Below are 22666 nucleotides of genomic sequence, written 5' to 3'. Positions count from 1 at the left end.
ACCTGTCAACCTTATTAATGAAAATGTTATGAGTCAAGCAAAGAAGAAATCAGCTTCCTTCACAGTAAGGAAGGGTAAGATTCTGTTTTATTCTCTTTTTTTTTCAACATTGTGTCTCTAATCCATTCAGACATACAATGCTATAGGCTATAAGTTATGGACCTGGATTTTTCTCCATGTTGCTTTTAGTGATCCCAACAAAATATACAATTATGTGTTTCTCCATGGTTCTTTATACTTCTCTTGTCACATATTTTTAAAATATTTCCTCTTTAGAGTCTATTTCTAGAATCTGTTATCGCCCAATGAAGTGACCTATATTCTGTTCTTAAGTCAGTGCTATAGCATCTTAATAATTGTCACTGTGAAATAAAAAATACCTGTAAGAGCAAGTTTCTAGCAAACAGCATGACATACAGTAGAAGCTCATTAAATGTTTATGGAAGATATGAACAAAGTTTTCCAAATTATTTTTATTGTTAAGCATCATCATTTACAGTAGTTTCCATTTATTTCTATGAAGTATCTTCACTATTTAATAGGATCAAACCTGTAAGTTAACTTGGAGAATACTGTCACACTGTACTTGTCTTGTCATTCAAGAGTAGCTTTGAGTGAAGCTATATGAGATTGTAATTAAGAATCATCTTATGTGCCTTCCTATTTTCTGTTGATGGGTGGAGGTGTGTTCCCTCCCTGCTATTTACCTGGGGCCAAACTATGGTGCAGGTAATGAAGATAATGGTGACCTCCTTCAAAAGATCCCATGTATGTACTGCTACACTCAGTGCCCCCAACCCTGCAGCAGGCAACCACCGACCCACGCCTCTGCTGGAGACTCCTGGACACTCACAAGCTAGTCGGGGTCAGTCTCTGGTGGGGTCACTGCTCCTTTCTCCTGAGTCCTGATGCACAAGGTTCTGTCTGTGCCCTCCAACAGTCTGTTTCCCAGTCCTGTGCAAGTTCTGGCAGCTCTATAGTTGGGTTAATGGAGACCTCCTCCAAGAGGGCTTATGCCATACCCAGGTCTGCTGCACCCAGAGCCCCTGTCCCTGTGGCAGTCCACTGCTGACCGCTACTTCCACAAGAGATGCTGAAACACAGTTCTGTCTCTGTCTCTGTGAGGTCCCTGGGTCCTGGTGTGCACAAAGTTTGTTTGAGCCCTCTGAGCATCTCTGGCGGGAATAGGATTTGAATCAAAAAGCAAATTTGCCCCTCCTGCCATTTTGCTGGGGCTTCTCCTTTGTGCTTGGACATGCAGTATCTCCTCAGAGCCACTCCAGTGCTTACCTTCTTACTCTGATCTTGCTCCTGACCTTGGACACACCCATCAAAGGAAAATTGGATTAAAGATTTATTGAGCATGGCCCTGCCCATCAGAATAAGACCCAGTTTCCCCCTCAGTCAGTCTCTCCCATCAGGAAGCTTCCATAAGCTTCTTATCCTTCTCCATCAGAGGTTAGACAAACTGAAAACCACAATCACAGAAAACAAACCAATCTAATCACATGGACCACAGCCTTTTCTAACTCAATGAAACTATGAGCCATGCCATGTAGGGCCACCCAAGACAAGGTCATGATGGAGAAATCTCACAAAATGCGGCCCACTGGAGAAGGGAATGGCAAACCACTTCACTATTCTTGCCTTGAGAACCCCATGAACAGTATGAAAAGGCAAAAAGATAGGACACTGAAAGATGAACTCCCCAGGTTGGTAGGTGGCCAATATGCTACTGGAGATCAGTGGAGAAATAACTCCAGAAAGAATGAAGGGATGGAGCCCAAGCAAAAACAACACCCAGCTGTGGATCTGACTGGTGATGGAAGAAAGGTCTGACGCGGTAAAGAGCAATATTGCATAGGAACCTGGAATGTCAGGCCCATGAATCAAGGCAAATTGGAAGTGGTCAAACAGGAGATGGCAAGAGTGAACATCGACATTTTAGGAATCAGAGAACTAAAATGGACTGGAATGGGTGGATTTAACTCAGATGACCATTATATCTACTACTGTGGGCAGGAATCCCTTAGAAGAAATGGAGTGGCCATCATGGTCAACAAAAGAGTCCGAAGCAGTATTTGGATGCAATCTCAAAAATGACAGAATGATCTCTGTTCATTTCCAAGGCAAGCCATTCAATATCACAGTAATCCAAGTCCATGCCTTGATCAGTAATGCTAAAGAAGCTGAAGTTGAATGGTTCTATGAAGACCTATAAGATCTTTTAGAACTAAAACCTAAAAAAGATGTTCTTTTCATTATAGGGGACTGAAATGCAAAAGTAGGAAGTCAAGAAACACCTGGAGTAACAGGCAAACTTGGCCTTGGAGTACAGAATGAAGCAGGTCAAAGGCTAATAAAGTTTTGCCAAGAGAACACACTGGTCATAGCAAACACCCTTTTCCAACAACATGAGAGAAGACTCTACACATGGACATCACAGATGGTTAACACCAAAATCAGATTGATTATATTCTTTGCAGCCAAAGGTGGAGAAGCTCTATACAGTCTGCAAAAACAAGACCGGGAATTGACTGTGGCTCAGATCATGAACTACTTATTGCCAAATTCTGACTTAAATTGAAGAAAGTGGGGAAAACCACTAGACCATTCAGGTATGACCTAAATCAAATCTTCTACAATTATACAGTGGAAGTGAGATATAGATTTAAGGGACTAGGTCTGATAGAGTACCTGATGAACTATGAATGGAGGTTCATGACACTGTACAGGAGACAGGGATCAAGACCACCCCCAAGAAAAAGAAATGCCAAAAAACAAAATGGCTGTCTGAGGAAGCCTTACAAATAGCTGTGAAAAGAAGAGAAGCAAAAAGCAAAGGAGAAAAGGAAAGATATATCCATTTGAATGCAGAGTTCCAAAGAATACCAAGGAGAGATAAGAAAGCCTTCCTCAATGATCAGTGCGAAGAAGTAGAGGAAAACAATAGAATGGGAAAGACTAGATGTCTCTTCAAGAAAATTAGAGATACCAAGGGAACATTTCATGCAAAGATTGGCTCAATAAAGGACAGAAATGGTATGGACCTAACAGAAGCATAAGATATTAAGAAGAGGTGGCAAGAATACACAGAAGAACTGTACAAAAAAGCTCTTTGACCTAGATAATCACAATGGTGTGATCACTCACCTAGAGCCAGACATCCTGGAATGTGATGTCAAGTGAGTCTTAGAAAGCATCACTATGAACAAAGCAAGTGGAGGTGATGGAATCCCAGTTGAGCTATTCCAAATCCTGAAAGATGATGCTGTGAAATTGCTGCACTCAATACATCAGCAAATTTGGAAAACTCAGCAGTGGCCACAGGACTGGAAAAGGTCAGTTTTCTTTCCAATCCCAAAGAAAGGCAATGCCAAAGAATGCTCAAACTACCACACAATTGCACTCATCTCACACGCTAATAAAGTAGTACTCAACATTCTCCCAGCCAGGCTTCAGCAATATGTGAACCATGAACTTCCTGATGGTCAAGCTGGTTTTAGAGAAGGCAGAGGAACCAGAGATCAAATTACCAGCATCCACTGGATCATGAAAAAAGCAAAAGAGTTCCAGAAAAACATCTATTTCTGCTTTATTGACTATGCCAAAGCCTTTGACTGTGTGGATCACAATAAACTGTGGAACATTCTGAAAGAGATGGGCATACCAGACCACCTGACCTGCCTCTTGAGAAACCTTTATGCAGGTCAGGAAGCAACAGTTAGAACTGGACATGGAACAACAGACTGATTCCAAATAAGAAAAGGAGTACATCAAGGCTGTATATTGTCACCCTGCTTATTTAACTTATATGCAGACTACATCTTGAGAAATGCTGGGCTGGAAGAAGCACAGCTGGAATCAAGATTGCCGGGAGAAATATCAATAACCTCAGATATGCAGATGACACCACCCTTATGGCAGAAAGTGAAGAAGAACTAAAGAGCCTCTTGATGAAAGTGAAAGTGGAGAGTGAAAAAGTTGGCTTAAAGCTCAACATTCAGAAAACTAAGATCATAGCATCCGGTCCCATCACTTCATGGCAAATAGATGGGGAAACAATGAAACAGTGTCAGACTTTATTTTTTTGGCCTCCAAAATCACAGCAGATGGTGACTGCAGCCATGAAATTAAAAGACACTTACTCCTTGGAAGGAAAGTTATGACCAACCTAGGTAGCATATTCAAAAGCAGAGACATTACTTTGCCAACAAAGGTCCTTCTAGTCAAGGCTATGGTTTTTCCAGTGGTCATGTATGGATGTGAGAGTTGGACTATGAAGAAAGCTGAGTGCCAAAGAATTGATGCTTTTGAACTATGGTGTTGGAGAAGACTCTTGAGAGTCCCTTGTACTGCAAGGATATCCAACCAGTCCATTCTGAAGGAGATCAGCCTTGTGATTTCTTTGGAAGGAATGATGCTAAAGCTGAAACTCCAGTACTTTGGCCACCTGATTGGAAGAGCTGACTCATTTGAAAAGACCCTGATGCTGAGACAGATTTTAGGCAGGAGGAGAAGGAGATGACACAGGATGAGATGTTTTGATGGTCTCACTGACTCAATAGACAGGAGTTTGAGTAACAGTTAGAACTTGACATGGAACAACAGACTGGTTCCAAATAGGAAAAGGAGTTCTTCAAGGCTGTATATTGTCACCCTGCTTATTTAACTTATATGCAGAGTACATCATGAGAAACGCTGGGCTGGAAGAAGCACAAGGTAGAATCAAGATTGCCGGGAGAAATATCAATAACCTCAGATATGCAGATGACACCACCTTATGGCAGAAAGTGAAGAGGAACTACAAAGCCTCTTCATGAAAGTGAAAGAGGAGAGTGAAAAAGTTGGCTTAAAGCTCAACATTCAGAAAACGAAGATCATGGCATCTGGTCCCATCACTTCATGGGAAATAGATGGGGAAACAGTGGAAACAGTGTCAGACTTTATTTTTCTGGGCTCCAAAATCACTGCAGATGGTGACTGCAGCCATGAAATTAAAAGACGCTTACTCCTTGGAAGGAAAGTTATGACCAACCTAGATAGCATATTCAAAAGCAAAGACATTACTTTGCCAACAAAGTTTTGTCTAGTCAAGGCTATGGTTTTTCCTGTGGTCATGTATGGATGTGAGAGTGGACTGTGAAGAAGGCTGAGCACCGAAGAATTGATGCTTTTGAACTGTGGTGTTGGAGAAGACTCTTGAGAGTCCCTTGTACTGCAAGGAAATCCAACCAGTCCATTCTGAAGGAGATCAGCCCTGGGATTTCTTTGGAAGGAATGATGCTAAAGCTGAAACTCCAATACTTTGGCCACCTCATACGAAGGGTTGAGTCATTGGAAAATACTCTGATGCTGGGAGGGATTGGGGGCAGAAGGAGAAGGGGATGACAGAGGATGAGATGGCTGGATGGCATCACTGACTAGATGGACGTGAGTCTGAGTGAACTCCGGGAGTTGATGATGGACAGGGAGGCCTGGCGTGCTGCGATTCATGGGGTCGAAAAGAGTCGGACACGACTGAGCGACTGATCTGAATCTGAATCTGAATCTGAGTAAACTCCAGGAGTTTGTGATGGACAGGGAGTCCTGGCCTGCTGCAGTCCATGTGGTGGCAAAGAGTCAGACACAACTGAGCAACTGAACTAAACTGATGCCTTCCTAATTGCTTTTGCTTCTATCGTTTAGGTTGCAAGTTCCCAGAGACTTTTATTCTGTTTCTCTCCTTTTTATGTACTTGATATATTCTTTATCTTTGAAGATATACAGTAATATTTTCTGATCATCTTTCTCTGGTAATTAATCCTAAAAGGGACTCTGTACAGGTTCATTCCTTTACTAAAACACCCTGGGAAAGTTTCGACTATTATGTCTTTATTTACTGTTTTCTTATTTGTTAAACTTTCCTAATTCCTATCTTCTATAGAGTTAAACTTATTTAACTCTAATAAGTTTATTTAACTTATTAGAGTTATTTAACTCTAAGTTAAAGTTTATTTAACAAATAAACTTTTCTTATTTGTTAAACTTTCCTAATTCCTATCTTCCTATCTTCTTCCTATACAGCTAATCCTATTTTGTGTGTGTGTGTGTGTGTGTTGTACTTATTTATTTAATCATTCTATTTTTTGGTTTAATTTTCCAACTTATCCTGTATCTCACACTTCTGTCATCCAGAGTCAATTCTAGTATTTTTTTCATTTTCTAAGAACATTCCATTTTTTATATCTATTATGAAACTATAGTCTCCACCTCCACACAAGGTGGAGACTATATTATTCATTTATTTATTATAATCATTTATAATTATTATTATTAAGCCTTAAATTTTCTTTTATTTTTTTTTCTAGTCATATTTTCCCTGTTTCCTGATCCCTGGCTTGGGGGCATGTTAGTTTCATTAATGTTTTTTCCTGAGCTTTTACAGCTTTATTTATTTCTGCTGCAAACCTTGTATTAATGTTTGGATGGGACTTCACTGGTCGTCCAGTGTTTAAGCCTGGCACCACAACTAGAGAGTCCACGCACCACAGTGAAAGAGCCCCCGTGCTAAAACTAGGACCTGACACAGCCAAATAAATAAATATTTTTAACATTATTTTTAAAAATAAGTTCAGGTTACTTTAGGAGAGAGTAGGACACAGGATCCTTTGAATAAGGTTGAAATACGTCATTGCCCAGCTGAGGAAAGGTCCAAGCAATGAGAGTCATAGGAGGAGAAAGGTTCATTGACTGAGAGATGCTTGAAGAAGAGGAAACCAGCAGAATGATTTCAGCAGTAAATTGATGGGACACAGGGGAGACTGGGAGCATCTCCAGGTTGGGCAAGAGGAAGAGAGAAGAGCAGACTCACATGCTCTGTGCTTGTAGTTCAGGAAGTCAGGCTTCAAATAGACTTGCAAGACAAACAGGAAAATAATTGGCTCCAGAGAAAGAGGAGGAAATTGGAGAAGTTTCTGGAAGACTGATGAGCTGAATTTATGGTTCTATGTAAACATGAAAGCTTAATGGGAAGAGTTTAGTAAGAGGTCATGATCTCACACTACTGTACAACCAATTAAAAGTTAGAATTGGAGCCTAACTGCTGCTTGTATCTGAGCCGATAAATCAGATAATTAGATCGGTTGCAGAATTTTAATGCAGAGAACAGCCCTGCAGCTCTCAGATCTCATGGGCTCACTCCTCACCCGCCAATAGGAGGGAGCAGTCCACAGGAACAAACAAGGTCCTGGTGGATTGTTTTGTCCATCACAGGGTGCAGAGGATGGGAGATACTGGGTGTGCAATCCAGAAATCCAGGAGTTTAGAGTGTGCAATGTTTCATTAAAGTGTCTCCTTCACTCCCCAGATGACAAGAGCCCACACCCAGCAATAGGGGTGGCTCAGTCAAGTGACTGCTGTTAGAAGGTGACCCAGCCACCCTCCAAACATCTGCTATTTGATGCTTGACACATGGTTGCACTCATATTCTTCTCCCAAGTAGATATGGTTCTGGGAGGAGAACTCACTGTCCATTAGGAGCTTTCCAATCTGCTGTGTGTTCTGTTTTACCTGTTTTTTGTGACCTCCAAACTGGAACTAACAATAATTGGGCAGAATCTGCTTGGAGACTGATTTGGGTATAGTTTTAGAAGGAAGCTCTCGGATGATAGAGTGGGCAGCCAAGGAGGTGTAAGTGAGAAGATTGCAGATGGGGTTGGAATTATGTAAACTGTTGCAGGAGACCACCTTTAAGACCACCTTCCAGTCCTGAGTTTCTGTGAGGTTAGGTACCATGAGGCAACCTCCGAGTCTTCATCTGCAGGGAGAGACAGCCTCTTCCAAATGGTGAAAAGAATCCTCAGAGGAAAGCCAAGGAGCGAAGTTGTATATTGATCTGCCAGCTCTTACAGGCTTCAGGACCTGACACAGGTCCTCGAACTTTCTCTTAAGAGAAGGGGCTTAAACTTGTTTTATCCCCAACCTTTAAGTCCAACTGACGGTACCTTCAAAACATACCTCGTATACCCTCTCCATACCTAGTGCCTCAGCCTCTGCTGGACCCTAGTCCTCTCTCAACCAGGATATTACCAGAGTTTTCTAATGAAGTCTCTGGTGTCCTCTGGTATCCCACTCCCAATGTCTCCTCCTCCTGGCCTCCAGAGTGATCTAAAATGCAAGTTGGATCACATCGCTCCCCTACTTAAAACTGTTCAGAAGCTCCCTGGCACCTTCATAATAAAGGTCAGCTTCCTTAGTAAGGCGAACCCCAGGCTTCCCAGTCAGCCAGCTGTAGGGACCACATGCAGCTCATTCCAGCCTCCCCAGGACCTAGCTCCGTGCCTGGCACATGAAAGAGCTCCACAAACATTAGTATACGTGATGCGTGCTCAGTCATGTCCAACACTTTGGGACCCTATGGACTGCAGCCCACCAGGCTCCTCTGTCCATGGGATTATCCAGGCAAAAATACTGGAGTGAGTTGTCATGCTTTCTCCAGGGAATCTTCCCAACCCAGGGATCGAAATCCAGTCTCCTGTATTGCAGGCAGATTCTTTACCATCTGAGCCACCAGGGAAGCCCATTGTTAGTAGAGTGAATGAATAAACAAATGTCCTGCCAACCCTGTTATTAATCCCCTACATCAGCCCCAAATGACAATGTCTCTAAAGTTCAAGCCTAGCACATCTCTGTACTCTCAAGTGTTCACTATCATCTCCCCCGCCCCAGTCATTCCCCTACTTATCCCTCAATATCCCACCCTGCTTTTTCTAGAGGTTTCAGAACACAGAAGTATCCAGAATGAAGCTTGGCTTTTGAAAGTGCACACTGACTGTATCTGCAAAAAAGCCTCAGGATACCCCCAAGGAGACAAAGGTCACTACACCGATAGGAAGCAATTAAAGCCTACCGGTGCCCTTGTAGTCTCAGAGCCCTAGGTCTTTGAGAAACAGTGAGAGGCCAGCTTTTCTTAGTGGGGAGGAATCAGAACCTACTCAAGCCTCACTCTCCCCCTCATACACCCATCAGAAAAGAATATATAAGATGAAAAGGGGAAAAGGGTGGGGAGAGCACATTATAAGCCAAGGTCAGTCCGAGGGGTTGGCTCTGCTCTTAATGAGCAAGGAAAGCCCCACCAGGTAGGCAGCGGGGAGAGGAAGGCAGCATGAAGCTGGTAATTTTCAGCAGGCTGGGAAACCGCTGAATTTGACTCTGGTGAAGGGGAGATGTCAGTTGGACATCCGTTCCCGACACCGCAGCAACTAATTATTTCTCTGTGCTGCGGTCGGTTGGGGTGGAAAAGACCAGAGGCTGGCTGAGTCCTGTCAATAAACTGGAGTTTGACTGGCAAAATAAACCAGTAAATAAATAAACACAACCCATGGCCACCGGAAACAATAACACCCAAGCAGCCTTCCTTGCCTGTAGGAGCAATTGACCTTTGTGCCTGGCGGGGCAGGCGTGGGCAAGACTGAGGGCATCACATCCCCATCTACCCCACCATCATCTGGTGTTCTCGGGCTCTCTCCCCATCCCTGGCCTCAAGGAGCAATGGCCCCCATTTCTGAGCCTCTTATTCCATGGCTGCTGAAAATTTCATCCTCCGTCAGCCCACATCTTCCTTGTTATCACAATCTGGGGGACTGGAAGGACTAAGAACATTTTTTAAGAGGATTTTCTTATGCAGTGTCTCCTATTGGATTAGATTTCAGCCAAGTTGCAAGTTTCTTTTTATTTCATTTACTTTTATTTATTTTTTGACCTTGCAGTGTAGTATGCGGGATCTTAGTTCCCTGACTAGGGATCGAACCCACATCCTCTGCAAGGAAACAAGGATTCTTAACCACTGGACCACAGGGAAGTCCCCAAGTTGCAAGCTTTTTGGGGAAGCTCTTCCTGCATCCTTTCCCTCTTTTGGCCCAATCCTGCCTCTCTCCACAGCTCTAACCTTCCCTTGGGTCTCTGACAAGAGAAATACCTGGCCAACTTATTCACACACCATTAACAATTTAATCTGTGTCACCTGGTTTTCATAGCTTTTTCTCCAACCTGGACAAGAATTATTTCTGTAAACCTGATGCCCGGTGCATAGACAAAGTCCAATAAAAGTCTGAGGGAGAAAGGAAGTGAAAGTGAGACAGATGATATTAGCAGGAATGATTGAATGTTGGTAACAGTATGTTGCCCCTGCTGAACTCCATGAAAAAAAAAAAAACAACTTCATTCCAAAATACAAATTGGGCAGGAAAATGAAGACCACACCTGCATCCTTGGAATTTTCCAGTACAGAGAAAGAAGTCAAAGCCCTGAAAAGACAGAAAGGGAGATAGTGCTGCCCAGTCTGAGAAGGAACAGGCAGAAATAACCATAATTGTCACTACTGAGTGCTTGGGCCAAGGGTGGGGGTGATGCTGTGGAGGCGAGTAAAGGCAAATAGGTACAAAGGGCTGTGGCTCTGGACCCCAGAGTCAGCCATCTTGTTGTGGGCCCCAACAAGTGCCATCAGCTATCTGAGACTCAGTTTTCTTGTCTGTAAAATGGGTATAGGAGAACCTTCATCAGAGGGGATGAATGTCAGTAAAACAAATTGAGCTTCTTTCATCCTACAATTGGAAACTTTTCCAAGACACACATTTGACCAGGATGCTTCTGCTGAAATTCCTCCTGTGACTTCTGACAACCCTTAGAAAAAAGACCAAGGTCCTGCAAGAGGCTCGCACAGTCCCACGAGGTCTGTTCTGCCCATCTTTCCAGCCTCCCCTCCCCTCTCATCTTTGCCTAGGCAGCCAGATCTTCTTTCAGTGCCTCAACCTTGACTTTCTCCCCCACAAGGTATGCATATTTATGTTCTGGAATATTCTGTCCTTTTATCTTCACTTGAGGAAATGGCAACCCACTCCAGTATTCTTGTTTGGAGGATCCTGGCGGGTTACCATCTATAGTGTTGCAAAGAGTTGGACACGACTGAAGCGACTTAGCATAGCACAGCACAGCTACTTCTACTCAGCACAAATGTTGCTTCTTCTGAAATCATAGAAGATTCCACCTCCCTAACCAGGTGGAATCCCTTTAAGATAGAGGAAATTCCTAAACCCACACCATCTCACCTCCTCCCCGCCCACCACCAATCCAGCCCAAGCACCATCATTTCCCTCCGGGCTCCTGCCGCAGCCTCCTGCTGACCACCTCCCACCACCACTGCCTGCCTATAGTCTGTTTCCATTTGCAGCCAATGTCCTTCCAGCCTCAGGACCTTTGTATGTGCTGCTCTCTCTACCTGGAACAATCTTCCTCCAGATTTCTGTGGGAGTCTTTGTCAGCTCTTCTGTTTCACTGCTCAAGAGTCATCCTTTCAGAGGGGCTCCTCAGTACCATCCTGCCTAAAGCCACACTCTAACCTCTCCCTCTGCTTTGTTTTTATTATGGCACTTACACATCATCACGCTGAACTTCCATTATATGTTTATTTTTACATTTTATGTTCAGTAGTCTCCTGTTGTTGTTATTCAGTTGCTCAGTTGTGTCTGACTCTTTGCAACCTCATGGACTGCGGTGCTACAGGCTTCCCTGTCCTTCACTGTCTCCCAGAGTTTGCTCAGGTTCATGTCCACTGAGTCGGTGATGCTGTCCCAACCATCTCATCCTCCACTGCCCTCTTCTCCTTTTGCCTTCAATCTTTCCCAGCATCAAGGTCTTTCCCAACGAGTCCTCTTTTGTCTTGTCTCCTGTTCAGTTCAGTTCAGTTCAGTCACTCAGTCGTGTCCGACTCTTCGAGACCCCATGAATCGCAGCACGCCAGGCCTCCCTGTCCATCACCAACTCTCGGAGTTCACTCACACTCACGTCCATCGAGTCAGTGATGCCATCCAGCCATCTCATCCTCTGTCATCCCCTTCTCGTCCTGCCCCCCAATCCCTCCCAGCGTCAGAGTCTTTTCCAATGAGTCAACTCTTCGCACGAGGTGGCCAAAGTACTGGAGTTTCAGCTTTAGCATCATTCCTTCCAAAGAAATCCCAGGGCTGATCTCCTTCAGAATGGACTAGTTGGATCTCCTTGCAGTCCAAGGGACTCTCAAGAGTCTTCTCCAACACCACAGTTCAAAAGCATCAATTCTTCAGTGCTCAGCTTTCTTCACAGTCCAACTCTCACATCTCCTGTACTAGGACATAAAATTTAAGGGGGAAGGATTTTACTGTTTACTGACATATTCTCAGCTCTTAGAACAGTTCCTGACACATAGAAAAGACCTTCACAATACCATGAACTCTTGGTAGTAATCTCACGGTGGCTTTTGACTGCTTTAATGTGTGCCTCTTCTGCTGATTTATAAGCTTCATTAGGGTGGGGACAGTATCAGTGTTTCCTTGTTATAGTCTCCACAGTCTCAGTAGCCTGCCTGATACATAGTAGGCACTCAATAAACACTTACTGAATAAATGCGTGCATAAGAGGAAGAGTGCAGGGAAATGGAAAATTATAAACACAAACATCAGGTCCTATGATTAGCTTCAGTTGTATCTCCTAATCATACTTGCTAATACTGGGAAGCACTGAGGTGGAGAATTTAAGTCTGTACTGTCTTGGCTGACTTCCCTCTATTGCTTTTCTCAAGGCTTTTTGGAAGGAGGGGCAGGTTCCTGGGAATGTATTCTCTACCTCTCTGATTTCTCCTATATTTGAAAAAAGTTCAGGCCCACAAACTTAGTTATAAGATTTTCCAGCTTGCTTCCACCACATATTATGCCTTTCTCCAATTCAGTGCTCAGAGTAACTGCACATAAATATCATCTTCTACATCAAGAACACTTGTGAAATCTCCATCTTCCTTGTGGGCAGCCTGCAAGCTCAACTTACAGCAAATACTCTCCCTGTCTTATGCCCTCTGTTCTATGGGAGAGGCTGATAAAGCAGCAGAAAAGAGCTGTGGTTGCCTACAGGTTGGTGGTGCGTGATGGCATGAACTCCATTGCCACATATTTGCAGAGACAGAAATAAGTTGCTGTATCTCTGCCACTCAGATGAAACATAGTTATTCCCAACTCAGGAATATAAACTTTATAGCACCCAGCTCTCTCAGAGAATAACTCACATTCCAAGTGAATTCATCAAAATCCAGTTTATTTCAGTGCACATTTCATTGACCTGCTTTCTCTTGTATATGTGAGCAGTGTTAATCTTACATGCTATACAAATAATTGAAGGTTAATTAGTAGTAAAACTAAATAGAAATGCTGCCAGTCTCCTTCAGACAAATAAAAAATCCACTTTATTTCACAACAGCATTTAGTGTGGCGATTCAAATTACTATAAGCTCTGCAGAAATAGTCTAGTTTTGCTATAGCTCATGGAAGTTAGGGATAGACATCAAGACAGACTAACAAAAATGTCAACAGTCATAGTTCTGAACTCTTTTCCTATTCTAAGACCTTGATCAATATCTTTTGCTCCATCTACTGTCTCTTAGAAAGTACAGGAAAAAAACTGATGGAAAATGTTGCAGTGTAGTCCTTTTAGAGTAAAATTGCTGCAATGTTTTTTATAAATTTGCATTTTGTTTTAAAATGTGACCTATATTATTTGACCTCCCTCCGCAACATTTCCCAGCACTAACTAACCAGCACTGGTCTATGGTTTAGTAAAATGTGTGTGGAATTAGAAGACTATTGATTAATCCTGTGATACAGGGCAAGACATCTAATTATTCTGAGCCTCAATTTCCTTCTCAGTCATTCCTCCAAATCAAGATGACCAGTCCTGCTTCATAAAACTGTAATGAGAATTAAATGAAGTCATCAAGGGGGCTTATGACAGATGCCCAGTAAATACTGGTTTCTTGTGTGGAACACCATCTGAATCCATTTTCCCCAGTATCAGACTCAGCCTAATTGGTCAGCCCTGACTCCTGATTCTGCTTTGAAAATTCCCTCCTATTTTTTTCTTGTGTTTGTTCTGACTTCAAACTAGATTATAAACTCTTTGGGGATAGGAACGGCCTCTTCTCTTTCCTTTGTAAATCACAGTTTCACAACATCTAACTATCTTGACCTGTGTACAAGACAATGTTCTATTGACTGGGTGGATTTACAGGTGATGAGCATGGTAACATCAGAGAGAAGGAGAAGGAGAGCTGAGGAAGGGCTGAGGCTTGAGCACTGGTCTTTTACATGTTCTAAGCAGCAGAAAGTTCTCACCAGAGAAGAGCAAATTCTCATTTCTCATGTAGCAAGAATTTTCTCTGTGGTTCTGAAAAGGCAGCTGTTTTGTTTTATTTATTAATTTTTGATGACCTAAATATCATATGGGGGGTAGCCAAAATCCCAGTAATAAAATCTGGTTCTGGATAGGGGTATAGAATGACAGGAATAAGGTTGCCAGATATAGCAGCACAGAGACTTTGCTGATGGTCTGTGACTAACACTCCACACTCCCAATGCAGGGGGCCCAGGATGGATCCCTGGTCAGGGAACTAGATCCCACATGCTGAAACTAAGACCCAGTGCAGCCAAATAAATAATTTTTTTTAATGCACCATACCCAATTAGATTTAAATTTCAGTTAAGCAAAAAAATTTATGATATTTTTGATTCAATATTTGAGACATTCTTACACTAAAAAACTATCTGTTATTTATCTGAAATTCAAATTTAATGGGACATCCTATATTTCACCTGACAGCTCTAGTCAGATAAAGGCAACTGTAAAACATCTGGGTAGAGAAGGCTAAGAGGAAGAGAGGAAAAATAAAAAACCAAAACTTCCCACTCAAAATGAACGTTCAAACCAAAATTCCAATATACATTAAGAAAGTAAAAGCTAATACATGTACAGCAGCTATCAGTTCAGTTCAGTGGCTCAGTCGTGTCTGACTCCTTGTGACCCCATGAATCACAGCACTCCAGGCCTCCCTGTCCATCACCATCTCCCGGAGTTCACCCAAATTCATGTGCATTGAGTCAGTGATGCCATCCAGCCATCTCATCCTCTGTCGTCCCCTTCTCCTCCTGCCCCCAATCCCTCCCAGCATCGGAGTCTTTTCCAGTGAGTCAACTCTTCACATGAGGTGGCCAAAGTATTGCGGTTTCAGCCTCAGCATCAGTCTTTCCAATGAACACCCAGGACTAATCTCCTTTAGGATGGACTGGTTGGATCTCCTTGCAGTACAAGGGACTCTCAAGAGTCTTCTCCAACACCACAGTTCAAAAGCATCAATTCTTTTGCACTCAGCTTTCTTCACAGTCCAACTCTCACATCCATACATGACCACTGGAAAAACCATAGCCTTGACTAGACGGACTTTTGTTGGCAAAGTAATGTCTCTGCTTTTCAATATGCTATCTAAGTTGGTCATAACTTTCCTGCCAAGGAGTAAGCGTCTTTTAATTTCATGGCTGCAGTCACCATCTGCAGTGATTTTGGAGCCCAGAAAAATAAAGTCTGACACTGTTTCCCCATCTATTTGCCATGAAGTGATGGGACTGGATGCCATGATCTTCGTTTTCTGAATGTTGAGCTTTAAGCCAACTTTTTCACTCTCCACTTTCACTTTCACCAAGAGGCTCTTTAGTTCTTCTTCACTTTCTGACAAAAGGGTGGTGTCATCTGCACATCTGAGGTTATTGATATTTCTCCTGGCAATCTTGATTCCAGCTTGTGCTTCTTCCAGACCAGTGTTTCTCATGATGCACTCTGCATATAAGTTAAATAAGCAGGGTGACAATATACAGGCTTGATGTACTCCTTTTCTTATTTGGAACCAGTCTGTTGTTCCATGTCCAGTTCTAACTGTTGCTTCCTGACCTGCATATAGGTTTCTCGAGAGGCAGGTCAGGTGGTCTGGTATTCCCATCTCTTTCAGAATTTTCCACAGTTTATTGTGATCCACACAGTCAAAGCCTTTGGCATAATCAATAAAGCAGAAATAGATGTTTTTCTGGAGCTCTCTTGCTTTTTCCATGATCCAGTGGATGTTGGCAATTTGATCTCTGATTCCTCTGCCCTTTCTAAAACCAGCTTGAACATCTGGAAGTTCACGGTTCACATATTGCTGAAGCCTGGCTTGGAGAATTTTGAGCATTACTTTACTAGCATGTGAGATGAGTGCAATTGTGTGGCAGTTTGAGCATTCTTTGGCATTGCCTTTCTTTGGGATTGGAATGAAAACTGACCTTTTCCAGTCCTGTAGCCACTGCTGAGTTTTCCAAATTTGCTGGCATATTGAGTGCAGCACATTCACAGCATCATCTTTCAGGATTTGAAATAGCTCAACTGGGATTCCATCACCTCCAGTAGCTTTGTTCGTAGTGATGCTTTCTAAGGCCCACTTGACTTCACATTCCAGGATGTCTGGCTCTAGGTGAATGATTACACCATCATGATTATCTGGGTCATGAAGATATGTTTTGTACAGTTCTTCTGTGTATTTTTGCCACCTCTTCTTAATATCTTCTGCTTCTTTTAGGTCCATACCATTTCTGTCCTTTATCGAGCCCATCTTTGAGTGAAATGTTCCCTTGGTATCTCTAATTTTCTTGAAGAAATCTCTAGTCTTTCCCATTCTGTTGTCTTCCTCTAGTTCTTTGCATTGATCACTGAGGAAGGCTTTCTTATCTCTCCTTGCGATTCTTTGGAACTCTGCATTCAAATGGGAATATCTTTTCTTTTCTCCTTTGCTTTTCACTTCTCTTTTTTTCACAGCTATTTGTAAGGCCTCCTCAGACAGCCATTTTGCTTTTTTGTATTTCTTTTCCATGCGGATGGTCTTGATCCCTGTCTCCTGTACAATGTCACGAACCTCTGTTCATTGTTCATCAGGCACTCTGTCTATAAGATCTAGTCCCTTAAATCTATTTCTCACTTATTCTGACAGAATATGATCCACTAGAAAAGGGAATGGCAAACCACTTCAGTATTCTTGCCTTGAGAACCCCATGAACAGTATGAAAAGGCAAAATGATAGGACACTGAAAGAGGAACTCCCCAGGTTGGTAAGTGCCCAATATGTTAGAGGAGATCAGTGGAGAAATAACTCCATAAAGAATGAAGAGATGGAGCCAAGCAAAAACAATACCCAGTTGTGGATGTGACTGGTGATAGAAGCAAGGTCCGATGCTGTAAAGAGCAATATTGCATAGGAACCCGGAATGTTAGGTCCATGAATCAAGGCAAATTGGAAGTGGTCAAACAGGAGATGGCAAGAGTGAACATCGACATTTTAGGAATCAGAGAACTAAAATGGACTGGAATGGGTGAATTTAACTCAGATGACCATTATATCTACTACTGTGGGCAGGAATCCCTTAGAAGAAATGGAGTAGCCATCACGGTCAACAAAAGAGTCCGACATGCAGTACTTGGATGCAATCTCAAAAATGGCAGAATGATCTCTGTTCGTTTTCAAGGCAAACCATTCAATATCACGGTAATCCAAGTCTATGTCCCAACCAGTAATGTTGAAGAAGCTGAAGTTGAATGGTTCTATGAAGCCCTACAAGACCTTTTAGAACTAACACACAAAAAAGATGTCCTTTTCATTATAGGGGACTGGAATGCAAAAGTAGGAAGTCAAGGAACACCTGGATTAACAGGCAAATTTGGCCTTGGAGTACGGAATGAAGCAGGGCAAAGGCTAATAGGGTTTTGCCAAGAGAATGCACTGGTCATAGCAAACGCTCTCTTCCAACAACATGAGAGAAGACTCTACACATGGACATCACCAGACGGGCAACACCAAAATCTTATTATATTCTTTGCAGCCAAAGATGGAGAAGCTCTATACGGTCAGCAAAAACAAGACCAGGAGCTGACTGTGGCTCAGATCATGAACTCCTTATTGCCAAATTCAGACTGAAATTGAAGAAAGCAGGGAAAACCACTAGACCATTCAGGTATGACCTAAATCAAATCCCTTATGATTATACAGCAACTGTACTTTAATTTAAAAAGAAAAAAAGTTAATGCAGTCAGCCAGATAAGCAGCACAAATCCACTGTAGATGAAATTATCATTTTTTAAATAAATAGCATTAGGGAGAACTGTAGTATCAATATTTTATTCCTTCCTATGTATACTAGCATACTAAAGATTAAAATAATTTGTGTCTTTCTTCCTTTTTAAAACATAATATATGAAGTAAAATAAATAAAAAGGAAATATAAATAAATTATATCAAATTCTACCATGTAGAGATAATCACTGCTCTCATTTTGGTGTTTTTAATTAAGACATAAAGGATGAAAAAAGCCAGTCTTGTCAAGCACTGGGAAGAAAGAAAGGCAGGCACAAAGACCCTGAGGTAGGCAAGTCTCGTGTTTATGGAACTAAATATGGGCCTATATGGTCAGAGTGAAGAGGATATCGCTGAGATTGTATAGTAACCACTGGCCAGTTCATGCAAACCTAGCTTAGGTGTATAATTTTTGTGTGTGTACAGCAAAAAGCTATAGTTTTAAGCAAAAGTAGATGTTTATATTTGGCACCCCACTCCAGTACTCTTGCCTGGAAAATCCATAGACAGAGGAGCCTGGTAGGCTGTAGTCCATGGGGTTGCTAAGAGTCGGGAACGACTGAGCGACTTCACTTTCACTTTTCACTTTCATGCGTTGGAGAAGGAAATGGCAACCCTCTCCAGTGTTCTTGCCTGGAGAATCCCAGGGACGGGGAAGCCTGGTGGGCTGTTGTCTCTGGGGTCGCACAGAGTCGGACATGACTGAAGTGACTTAGCAGCAGCAGCAGCAGCAGCAAATGTTTGTATTCAGTAATTATCCTTCTAGTTGTATTTTTCCAATAGTATTTTATTAGCTGTTGTTTTTCTTTCTCTGGTACAGCTTTTTAAAAAATTGAGATATAATTGACATATAGCATTGTACTAGTTTCAAAAGTACAGTATGTAGATTGATATATGTAGATATTGTGAAGTTATTACAACAGTAAGTCTTGTTAACATCCGTCACCACACATAGTTACAATTTTTTAGTTTTTTACAAATAAAAGTTTATTGTACAAAATTAAGGCCTTCACAATTCATAATTCATTAAGGCAATTCAGCTGGTAAAGAATTCACCTGCAGTGCTAGAGACCAGGGTTCAGTCCCTGGGTTGTGAAGATGCCCTGGAGAAGGGAATGGCTACTCACTCCAGTATTCTGGCCTGGAGAATTCCATGGACTGTATAGTCCATGGGGTCACAAAGAGTCAGACGTGACTGAGCAGCTTTCACTTTCACAAACACAGTCTAGGTACTTTTTTTAAATCCTTCATGAAAATTTCACAAACACTTCCCCTCTCCCCCCAACTGTTAAAGTGGCCTGACCAAATGTTATTAAAGTGAAACTGTAAACAACACCAGGAGAAATATAAAAAACCTCAGATATGCAGATGACACCACCCTTATGGCAGAAAGTGAAGAGGAACTACAAAGCCTCTTGATGAAAGTGAAAGTGGAGGGTGAAAAAGTTGGCTTAAAGCTCAACATTCAGAAAACGAAGATCATGGCATCCAGTCCCATCATTTCATGGGAAATAGATGGGGAAACTGGAAACAGTGTCAGACTTTGTTTTTCTGGGCTCCAAAATCACTGCAGATGGTGACTGCAGCCATGAAATTAAAAGACACTTACTCCTTGGAAGGAAAGTTATGACCAACCTAGATAGCATATTCAAAAGCAAAGACATTACTTTGCCAACAAAGGTTCGTCTATTCAAGGCTATGGTTTTTCCTGTGGTCATGTATGGATGTGAGAGTTGAACTGTGAAGAAGGCTGAGCGCTGAAGAATTGATGCTTTTGAACTGTGGTGTTGGAGAAGACTCTTGAGAGTCCCTTGGACTGCAAGGAGATCCAACCAGTCCATTCTGAAGGAGATCAGCCCTGGGATTTCTTTGGAAGGAATGATACTAAAGCTGAAACTCCAGTACTTTGGCCACCTCATGCAAAGGGTTGACTCATTGGAAAAGACTCTGACGCTGGGAGGGATTGGGGGCAGGAGGAGAAGGGGACGACAGAGGATGAGATGGCTGGATGGCATCACTGACTCGATGGACATGAGTCTGAGTGAACTCCGGGAGTTGGTGATGGACAGGGAGGCCTGGCGTGCTGCGATTCATGGGGTTGCAAAGAGTCAGACACGACTGAGCAACTGATCTGATCTGATAAACAAAACCAAGTATTTTAAAGACAGTTATCCTAGGGACTTTAGCTGGTGGTCCAGTGATTAAGAATCTGCCTGCCAACAGAGGGAATGGGGACTCAATCCCTGGTCAGGGAACTATGATCCCACATGCAATGGACAACTAAGACCCAACACAGCCAAATAAACAAAAAAAAATTTTTTTTAAAAGACAGCTATCCTAAATGTTACTTCTTTGATTAGGTGATCTTCATGGATAGGATAGTATCCTATTTCCCTATAAAGCATCCCTGGTAGCTTCAGCCTGTCCATCATCTTCAAATTCAACTAAAGCAATGTCATGCCTCCCGAAAGTACTCCCAAAAGTACCAGAGATACTTCTTTGAAACCAGGAAACTGATTAAACAACATGGTCAACATCATTTCACTAGTCTCTTCCAGTAAATTATCAAGGAATAAAATATAGTTTGGAGGGTGATCAAGGACCTGAGAACTTGGTATTGCATTTCCTTGGTATCAGCTTAATTTGGTGTTCCCTGACCAGGCTTTTTGTTCACGATTGTTGCCATTTGTTACACAGTTTTATCTTCTTTTCTTTTCTTTGTCAGAAAAAGTGCCATGCATTTTAGATATTATACCACAATCTGTTCTGACATACTGAATTTGCTTCTTTTTTAATGTTGTCATTCATATGGTTGATATAAATTGTATGATTTGGTCTGATATCCATGTTCTGGGTTAAATTTTGTTCAAATAGATGGAGGCATCTGCCACATCCTCAATTTTTTGTGATTTGAGTGTTTTAGATGAAATTAATTTTGTATAATTGGACAGACTTTTAATTACAGTATCTTTAGTATGTTCTTAGAGAAAAGTGAAACTAACTTCCATATTGAAAAGAGTAAGCTATCATTAAGCAAAACTAGGCAGCAATAAAGTGAGGCTAGTAAAATAAGAGAGAACTCATTAGAAATCCTTGAAATTGAAGAAAAATGTCAGTAAATTTTACAAGTTTAATAGATGATAAAAATTTCATAGTCTAAATTATGGAACTGAGGAATTCACCCAGAAACACACACACACACACACACTATATAATGCAGTTAAGCAACAAGAAGGAACAACTGAGAGAGAAGTCTTAACATTCATCTAACTCCAGAAAAAAGAGAGAATGAAAAGAATGACAGGGACTCAAATTTTAAGAGATAATTATTAAAAATCTTTCCAAAATTGGATAAAGGCATGAGTCATTAAACAGAAAGCACATTCTAAGAATCTAGTGAGATAAATACAAATAAATCCAGCCACAGGTGCATTAAAAAAAATAATAAGAGCCATGGGGAAATCTTTAAAAGGATCAGAAAAGAAGATAGAACAATTAGACTAACATCAGATCTCTGATTCCAGACAATAGATTGCTAAGTACAATAATACAGCATCCTCAAAGGCTGAGAGGAAAACAAACATCACCCTAAAATTGAATTTTGCTGTTAGCATCAGAGACCTAAAGAGAGGCTTACACAAATTAAATGAGGGTTTCATTGTGTTGTATCAAAGGAACCCAAATCCATTCCTGAGCTTCTCCTCTACTTTCCTAAGCTTGTGGCTTCTCTCTTTATTGTCCTAGGAAGGCTCCTGTGTTCCACAAAAAAAGGACAAGGATGAAAGGGTGCTCCTCTTGGCTAAGGCAGCTCTCTTTAGGACGTTCTCCCCCGACTCAGTGTTTTCTGCTTACATCTAATTAGTCACTCATGGCTATGAGCGTCTAGAAAATATAGGCTTTCTGCTGAGCATACAGCAGCCCTAAATAAAATGTGTTCCAATTCTGTTTCCAAGGAAGGAGGAAGACAAGTTGTGGGCTGGGCAGCTAGCAATCTCTACCCCAGCTACTATTTAGGAGTTCAGACAGAATAAAGACACATTACTAACCATAAAAAATACTAAAGGAACTTAACACCCACAGCCTCTCACTAAAGGTACTATCAAAGATGTACTTCATTTAGAAATAAAGTAAACCCAAAGGGACGATCTGGACCACAAGAAGCTATGAGGAGCACAGAAATTTATAAAATATGTCAGTAAATGCAATTGCAATTTATTGGAAACATAAATATTATTTTTTGCTTTTTTAAAAAGGATAAAACTGCAAATGAAATTACAAGATGCTGGGGATATTTAAATGTTGTTGTTCTGTCACTAAGTCATGTTCGACACTTTGCAACTCCATGGATTGCAGCTTGCCAGGCTTCCCTGTCCTTCACTATCTCCTCAAATTTGCTCACACTCATGTCCATTGAGTCAGTGATGTTATCTAACCACCTCATCCTCTGCTACACCCTTATCCTTTTGTCGTCAACCTTTCCTAGCTTTGGGGTCTTTTCCAATGAGTCAGCTCTTCCCATCAGGTGGCCAAAGCATTGGAGCTTCAGCTTCAGCATCAGTCCTTCCAGTGAATATTCAGAACTGATTTCCTTTAGGATGGACTGGTTGGATCTCCTTGCAGTCCAAGGAACTTCAAGACCCTTTGTCAACACCACAGTTTAAAAGCATCAATTCTTAGGCACTC

The 22666-nt window shown here is 41.8% G+C and overlaps 1 non-coding gene and 1 pseudogene across 1 annotated transcript; one reads left to right on the top strand and one right to left on the bottom strand.

The window, feature by feature from the left end:
• The first annotated feature begins 13105 nt into the window (after positions 1-13105).
• Positions 13106-13234, top strand: LOC138991296 (small nucleolar RNA SNORA19). Its single transcript, XR_011467325.1, has one exon. It is a non-coding gene; the product is annotated as a small nucleolar RNA SNORA19 (small nucleolar RNA).
• A 7093-nt stretch (positions 13235-20327) lies between these two features.
• Positions 20328-20830, bottom strand: LOC138991184 (U2 small nuclear ribonucleoprotein B'' pseudogene; annotated as a pseudogene).
• Between the last annotated feature and the right edge of the window lie 1836 nt (positions 20831-22666).

Source organism: Bos mutus, chromosome 16, assembly GCF_027580195.1.
Source record: "Bos mutus isolate GX-2022 chromosome 16, NWIPB_WYAK_1.1, whole genome shotgun sequence".
NCBI lineage: Eukaryota > Metazoa > Chordata > Mammalia > Artiodactyla > Bovidae > Bos > Bos mutus.
This window is presented reverse-complemented; position numbering and strand designations above follow the sequence as displayed.